The sequence below is a fragment of the Nomascus leucogenys genome, chromosome 6 (genome assembly GCF_006542625.1).
Source record: "Nomascus leucogenys isolate Asia chromosome 6, Asia_NLE_v1, whole genome shotgun sequence".
Lineage (NCBI taxonomy): Eukaryota > Metazoa > Chordata > Mammalia > Primates > Hylobatidae > Nomascus > Nomascus leucogenys.
In genome coordinates, this window is record NC_044386.1 from 40,566,284 (window position 1) to 40,574,904 (window position 8,621).

Here is an 8,621-nt window from a genome sequence, read left to right on the forward strand (position 1 = left end):
TAGCTTTGTGCCCCAGGGAAACAGAACAGCTGGTATGCAGTTGTCAGTCAACATGAGGTAATTGAATAGAAGCCTTACCAGCTCCTACTTTGGCTCAAAAAGCAGAATTAGTAGCTCTCATTAGAGCCCTGCAATTGGAAAAAGACTTAAGAATCAACATTTACACTTCCTGGTACTTCATGCTCATGCTGCTATCTGGGAGGAACTGCTAAGGGCTCCCCTGTGCAACATCACTTGGAAAATTTAAATCTATTAGATGTGGCTTTGCTGCCCAAGAAGTAGGTGTAATCTGTTTCAGAAGGCATCAAAACGGGACTGTAGTGTGACAAAGGGAAACTCCTTTGCAGATGTTGCAGCTATTAATGGAGCCAGCTGGACTTGTAGGCATATTAGTGCCCACCACCCCAGTAATGACAGAACCGAGATGTACTGAGAGAAATGAGAATGGGCTAAAAGTCAGGGTTTAATTCAAGATCCTTCTGGATGGGTAATCAGTGAAAACAACTGTTGATACTGGGTGCTAATCAGTGGGAAATAGTTAAGGATTTGCATGATTCTACTCATTTGGGAAGAGATTCCCAATTTCAGTTAATGTCTCGTCTTTTTTTTTTTTTTTTTAGTAAAAGGCTTATTTAAAACAGTAAAGCAGGTAACTCGGGCCTGTAAACTCTATGCCCAGAATAATCTGAATAACCAATCTTTACCTCCTTCTTCAGTAAGGTCTGTTCAGCTTAGGGGAACATACCCTAGTGAAGATTGGCAAGTAGACTATACTCAGATTACCCCAGGTAAAGGGTTTAATATTTAGTTATTTATCGACACCTTTACCAGTAGGATTGAGGCTTTCCCTACCCGGTCTGAAAAGACAATTGAGGTTTCTAAACTGCTATTGAAGGAAACAATTCCTAGATTTGGCTTGCCTAAGAGATTGCAGAGTGATAATGGCCCATCTTTCACAGTGACAATACCCCAAAACATATCTTCAGGCCTAGGAATTCAGTACTGCCTTCATTTAGTGTGGAGGCCACAGTTTTCAGGGAAAGTAGAGCCAATCAAACGCTAAAAAGGACTCTTGCTAAACTCTAACAGGAAGCATCAGCAACCTGGCCGTCTTTATTGCCTGTAGCCTTGTTACAGATTCCAGTGGCCCCCCAAGGGAAATCTGCAGCTCAGTGCTTTTGAAATAATGTATGGAAGGCCATTCTTAACTACAGACTTCCTGAAAGACATAGATACTTTCACACTACAAAATTATGTAATCAACTCAGGACAAGTGCAAAAGACACCCCTTGGATATGGAAACCAAAGACTCTTTCCCCTACTAAGGAAGAAAATCCTATTATAACCCAGCTGGGAGATTGTGTCCCATTAAAAACCTGGGAGGAAGGATCCCCAGCAGATCAACTTTCCCCCAAATGGAAGGGACCCTAGCAAGTTCTTCTTAGTATCCCAACTGCAGTTAAACTTCTAGGAATAAACAACTGGGTCCACTTATCCGAATTAAATTTGTTTCTTACAATGTCCCACAGGCCAATGGAACACAAGAGACTAATACCACTTATTCCTGTGAATCAACCAGTGACCTGTGGCTCCTGTTCAAAATAAACAAAAGGGATTGGTAACACAAAGATATGGATTGGCATCCTCCTTTTGGGTATAAGATGGAATCACACAGAGTAACTTATTTGCTGAGTGGGCACAGACTTTAATTTCTCTACATAATCGGACAAACTGTTGGGTATGTGGAGAATTGCCACTTTCCTCTACTTCTGGTTTGCCCTCGCATATTCAACTGGCCAACCTAAGTTTACGGGGACTTTATTATGATTGGGAAACTGAATATTGTAAACATATTCTCTCTTTTCCCCTATACCATAGCCACACGGGCCTTAGTCCTTTCCTCTCCTGTGGAGAGAAAAAAAGGCACTTTTTAATGTAATTAGGAAACAGCTAAACTCCACCCCAACTTTAGGTTATACTGTACATGATGGACTTAAGCAGATGACAGCTGTTCAAGTACTGGTATCAGGCAAAGGACCTCTATGTTTTGAAAGGTGCAATAATAGTCACCACCACACTGGAACACATGACATAGGATGGTTGCTGCCTCAACAATGTAATCAGACCCTTCTTTTAACAGACCATATTTGGTTGGGATGGCAACATAATTCACCAAAAATGGGTGCTTACCCTTCCCCTTGGGGATGGTTATGGGCTTGTGGAACCCACGGCTGGCCATACTTACCTTATAATTGAACTGGACAGTGCATGTGGGGTCATCCTTGTCTCCCAGGAAATATCCTCACCAAATTGGACTCTCTCTCATCTAACTGAGAAATTGTAAAGGCTCGGCATACGTGACAAAAATGGGCATTTTTGTGGTTCTATCTGTTGGCTATATTTTCCCCACAGGTGCCATGATGGATATCGAGCTGCAAGTTGAAGCCCTAGCCAAGCACACAGCTGCAACTTTCAATAATACTTACCATGCCTTACCTCCATAACTTAGGAAACTTCTCAGATTAGGCAGGTGACCTTACAAAATTATATGGCTGTGGAATTTTAACAGCAGCCTAGGGAGAAACTTGTGCTTTGATCAAAACCGAATGTTGTGTGTATGTTCTGGACGGTATACATAATATTACCCAGTCTATGTAAGCTTTAGACACTCATATCTCTGTCACTGATGCACTGTCAGTTGACCCGATATCAGCTTGGTTCCAAAAACTGCCTAGTTCTCGGCAAGCCTTCCTGTTTAGTTTACTTGGGATGATTTCATTTATTTTGCCTTGCTGTTGTGAATACATTGCTGTTGTACTTTTTGTGTAGGAATGCAAGATAAGCTTACTCAACGCTTTTTTAAATTGAACACTTATTAATCTTCCAGATATCCCTTTTGCTGGGACTCAGAGTTACAAATGACCCTCACCATACTGAAGCTTTCTGACTGAGTTCCTCTCTACCCTGAATATAAGAGACCCTAATAGGTAGGTAGGAATATCATTGCCCCTGTTCAGCATGAAGTTACAGAAGATGTATCTTCATTATTCTGCAACCCTTAGGATTACGGGTCCTCTTGTAAAAGGGATGGGGGAAATATGTCAGAGGCATTCGAACCAGAGTGACTCCATCTTGAATGTGACTCCGTCTAGAAGAATAAGGCTGGGACTTGCTGGGCTGGATTCCCAGGAGGTTAGGTATTCCTAGCCTCTAGATGTTTCTGGTTAAGGGAACAGATTAAAAATGTTTACTAAACAGACCCAGGCCCAGGAATGACCGATATCCTGACATCCTGAGAACAAAGACATTCCTAATTTTGCTTTAAACAGAATAATATCAATTTTTGCAAAATACAGTAATTGAGAAAATTAGTCCTTTATCACAAGCCCTTGTCGTAGAGCACATCTCCCTGTGATTTTTTGTTGTTGTTGTTGTTGTTGTTGTTGTTATCCTATATATAAACAAGCACTGTACTTAGGGTGGGTGCATTCCTCCTCTTACTTTTGGGAATGCCCTACTCTGTCTATAGACGATTTCACTCCTTCACTTTCTTAATAAACTTACTTTCACTTTGCACTGTGGACTTGTCTCGAATTTTTTCTTGCACAAGATCCAAGAACCCTCTCTTGGGGTCTGGATCAGGACCCCTTTTTGGTTACAGAAACAGACAAAGGAGTGGAAAAACAAAATGGATAAGCAGAAAAGAGCAAACTTGAATATATCATTTTATATCTTTTTTATCAGTCTCTTAGTCCCGAGAATAGATCAGTTCAGTTAAACGGCTATGTCTCATTCCAGGGGGTGGCATTACAGATGGACTAGGACTCTCTGTATGAAGCAGGCAAACAGATTTTTAATAAAAGGTGTTTCTATGAAAACAGAAGAAAAAGTTATTATCTACTGTAGACTATATACTAGTTTTTTGAGAGTCTCTGTAGTTCTTCAGATTGTGATGTTAATCTGACAGAGTCTCCTGGTTGTAGTTTAAATCAGGTGTTGCAGTGAGCTTTCTTGAGTATTCCATACATCAACAAGCATAAAGGCTGTTTATATATAAGTTGCTGTAGTGATTTTTCCCATAGTTCATTCAAGTTGTCTTGCTCCAGACTGCAGGGCTTCAAGAAAAGCATAGTTTTAACTTCTACTTATTCCAAGTCAGAAAAATAGGAGAAAAAAATTTAAATGTTAGCTTGGAGACTTGTGGCCAGGAAAGAATTTAAGATTTAGTTCAAATGTAGGCAAATAATTAAAACTTAAAAACAATGGACAAAGCTAGAATCTAACAACAGGTATGCTATCATTTTCTTCTGAAACATAATTTTTCTCTCTCCAGTCCCCCTTTTCTATTAAAGGCAAATCATAGTAGGACCAATTTATTTGCAAAATAAGTTTTAGTTTTATTATATTTGGCCTGATTATTTGCATAAAGCACAGCAAAAATAGTGATTGACCACATATAGGCTCTTTTAAAGTTTGGCTTTGTTGGAACTTTTTCATAAGGAATTTCACATTCAACTTTTAAAAACTCTCAAGGCTAAGAAGCCAAGACAAGGATTCACCATCAGACTGCACTTGTAATTCCTGTATAAATTGGGTACATTCCTCTCTTGTCAAGGTCCCCAAAATATCCTGAGGCTCCTGGGCCTGCCAGAGAGTGACATTCTTTACTACAGCAAGGTCAGGAATCTTGTAAGGAAACTGTATAGACAAGGTACCAGGCTAATTTTTCCAACAGGCTTTTTATAGGCTCTATAAAGTCAACTTCAAATCCTCAAAGCAGTCTGGTCATTAAAAAATGATGCCATTCCAATGAAAGCCTTGGCAAAATAATCAGTGTATCCAACTGTGTTCTGTTACAAAAGAAAACAGATTCTTATTGAATTCGTACAAATAACTATATTGCCAAAAGTGAAAAATACTCAAAAATACTTTCCAAATTCTGGAGACATCAGGTAGAGAGAAAGGTTAGTGTTTCAATTGTCCTCACAAAAGTGTAATTTATCCAACTACTGTAAGCTATGTACAGCTCAAAAGAAAAAAACAATTTTCTTTTTACTCTGGAAAACAAAACTAAAAAGTATCAGCAATGTCTCAAACCAGAAAAAGGTTATGAAAATATTATTTTGGCATTTTATCAGTTCAGCCCTATGTAATTAACTTTTTTTCTGCTTGATGTTGGATTAGCAATCTTCATTAATTTATTAGATTTTTAAAAATTATTTTAGAAGTTTTTAACTAGTCCAATGGTGTGAATTCCAAAATTATCAGAAAACTGTGTTTAAGTGTATGTGCTGTCAGGGCCCTTTCCATGGATTTGTTTTTTTTTTTTTGAACAAGCAGATTTTAGGCTGTAGCCAATTACAAACCACTTTTGAAAAGAATCCAAGTAAAACAGTAATTGTCTGTGAATGACAAAAGACTTAGAAAAGCCATGATTACTGATGCAATTGACAAAGAAATTTCATTATTTCTGTGGTATACAATAATTTAACAGGATAACAATTATTACTAATAACATATAACAAGATCTATCAACATTTTAGCAATATGACACAATTTTGGGATGCATATTAATAACAGATTTATACAAATACAACTCAAAGAAAATTAAACAACATTTTTTACTTAATCAGCTTCCTGTATGATTTTAATATAACAAATTAGCCTAATATGTTTCTTTTGGACTTCCAGGGGCCCTATTTGGACTTCCAAGGGCTTTAATGCCCAAAAGTTAGCTTGAGGTCAAAAACATTTAATTTAGAATTTTAAATTTGATTTTGGAAAGTTTGTCAAATATCAAAGGTTTAAAACACTTGATTAAAATAAGATTACAGGTCACTGTAAGATAATAGTTATTCATTTAGCCAAACTGATAATTCAGAAATCTCAAAAAGCAAAAACTTTGCTCTTTGACAGAGAGGAGACTCAGTTTTCCAAACAATCAAAAGACATAATAAAAACAGCATTAGGGAAATTCTCTCCTCTTATTACTAATATTTTTTGCAGTTTACTCAAAAGGTAAACAAAAATCTTTTACTATTTCTTATTAATATATACAAAAATCTTGTTCAAAAGAGAAATCCAAATTCTAACTTTGTGCCACTGTATTATAAATGCTAAAGCTAATTTTAATAAAGCCTTATATAAACAGATCAATCCAATTGCAATTGTTTTCTTTTCCTTTTTTGTTTTTTTATTTGAGACAGGGTCTCACTTTGTCACCCAGGCTGGAGTGCAGTGGTGCAATCTTGGCTTACTGCAACCTTTGACTCCCGGGCTCAAGCGATTTTCCCATCTCAGCCCCCAAGTAGCTGGGACTACAAGTGTGTACCAGCATGCCCAGCTAATTCCTTTTGTATTTTTGGTAGTGAGAGAGTTTCACTATGTTGCCCAGGATGGTCTCAAACTCCTGAGCTCAAGTGATCTGCCCATCTCAGCCTCCCAAAGTGCTGGGATTACAGGTGTGAGCTACTGCATCCAGCCTGCAATTGGTTTTGACTGCACAAGAAAAAACATAAAAAGGTTCCATGAACCTTTTGTAACCTCTTGTAATTGTTACGGTTTTATTTCTTTCCTCAATTTTCTATGTCCATTCAGTTTTAGGTCCTTAAAAAAGTAGCAGAGATAGTGTAAACCTGTCTGACAAATAGACCCAGAAAAAAAATCTAAATTAAATTCAGAAGATGTTTCTATTTTATTTTACCCCAAATTTTAAACTATCTTCATTTACCACAGATTACTAATGCCTTGTGAACTTGAAAAGCATTTGGGCTTATTTACTTGACTTATGAGTACTAATTTATTTATATCAAGTTGGTACCATACAGGCAATCTATAAACATAGACACGTATCCATAAAATACAAACACAAAAAATACTTTATATCATGTTTTCTTTTTTTTGAGACAGAATTTCACTCTTATTGCCCAGGCTGGAGTGCAATGGTGCAATCTCGGCTCACTGCAACTTCCGTCTCCCGGGTTCAAGCCATTCTCTCGCCTCAGCCTCCCGAGTAGCCGGGATTACAGGTGTGTGTCACCATGCCTGGCTAATTTTTGTATTTTTAGTACAGATGGAGTTTCACCATGTTGGCCAGGCTGGTCTTGAACTCCTGATCTCAGGTGATCCACCCCTGCTTGGTCTCCAAAAGTGATAGGATTACAGGCGTGGGCCACCGCACCTGGCCTACATCTTTACAATTTTAGCCACGAGCCCAGTAAAACTCCTTAGTTTAAAAGGACAGTTGAATTCAAATGCAGCTTTGTGAATGGAAAGGTTACAGTTTGTTTGTCCTTCATGGCTGAAGATCTTACCAAGTTTTAAGAAAAACAGGATAGCAAATACATCTTAAAACAGAGAAAATTAAGTGTTGTCAAGAAGAAGTTTGGGTATGTTAGAGAAAGACTAAAAATGGACAACAAGTGATATAGTTTGAGTATTTGTCCCCTTCAAATCTCATGTTGAAATGTTATCCCCAGTGTTGGAGGTTGGGTCAAGTAGGAGGTTTTTGGGTCATGGTGGCAGGTCCCTCATGAATGGCTTGGTGCTGTCCTTGTGGTAATGAGTGAGTTCTTGTTCTGTTAGCTCATGTGAGAGCTGGTTTTAAAAAGAGTCTAGTGTCTTTCTCACCTTTCTCTTGCTCCCTTTTTGGCCATGTGATATGCCTGCTCCTCCTCTTCACCTTCCACCATGATTGTAAGCTTCTTTTTCTTTTCTTTCTTTTTTTTTTTCGAGATGGAGTATCACTCTGTTGCCCAGGCTGGAGTACAGTGGTGTGATCTCAGCTCACAGCAACCTCTGTTTCCCAAGTTCAAGTGATCCTCTTGCCTCAGCCTCCTGAGTAGCAGGGATTACAGGCACTTGCCACCATGCCCAGCTAATTTTTGCATTTTTAGTAGAGACGGGTTTCACCATGTTGGCCATCTGGTCTTGAACTCCTGACCTCAAATGATCCATCCGTCTCCGCCTCCCAACGTGCTGGCATTACAGGCATGAGCCACCGCACTCGGCCAATTGTAAACTTCTTGAGGTTGTCACAAGAAGCAGATGCTGGCATCATGCCTCTTCTACGGCCTGCAGAATAGTGAGCCAGATAAACTTTTCTTTATAAATCACCAAGCCTCAGGTATTCCTTTATAGCAACACAAAGCAGACAAACACACCAATGTAACACAAAATTATAGAAATTCACATAGGATGTTACAATGAAAGATACAAATGAGCAGAGAGGAAATTCAGAAGCCTTTTAAAAATAACTAGCTAAGCCTGGGCAACATGGTATATAACTTTGTCTCTACAAAAGCAACAAAATGAGCCAGTCATGGTGGTGTGTGCCTGTAATAGCAGCTACTTGAGAGGCTGAGGTAGGAGGATGAGGACGTTGCTTGAGCCCAGGAAGCTGAGGCTGCAGTGAGCTGTGATTGTGTGACTGCATTCCAGCCTGGACAACAGAGGAAGACCCAGACTGATATGGTTTGGATATTTGTCCCCACCCAAATCTCATGTTGAAATGTAATAACTGGTGGGAGGTATTTGGATCATGGGGGCAGGTCCCTCATGAATGGCTAGGGCCATCCCCTTGGTGCCAAGTGAGTTTTTGCAAGATCTAGTCATTTTAAAGT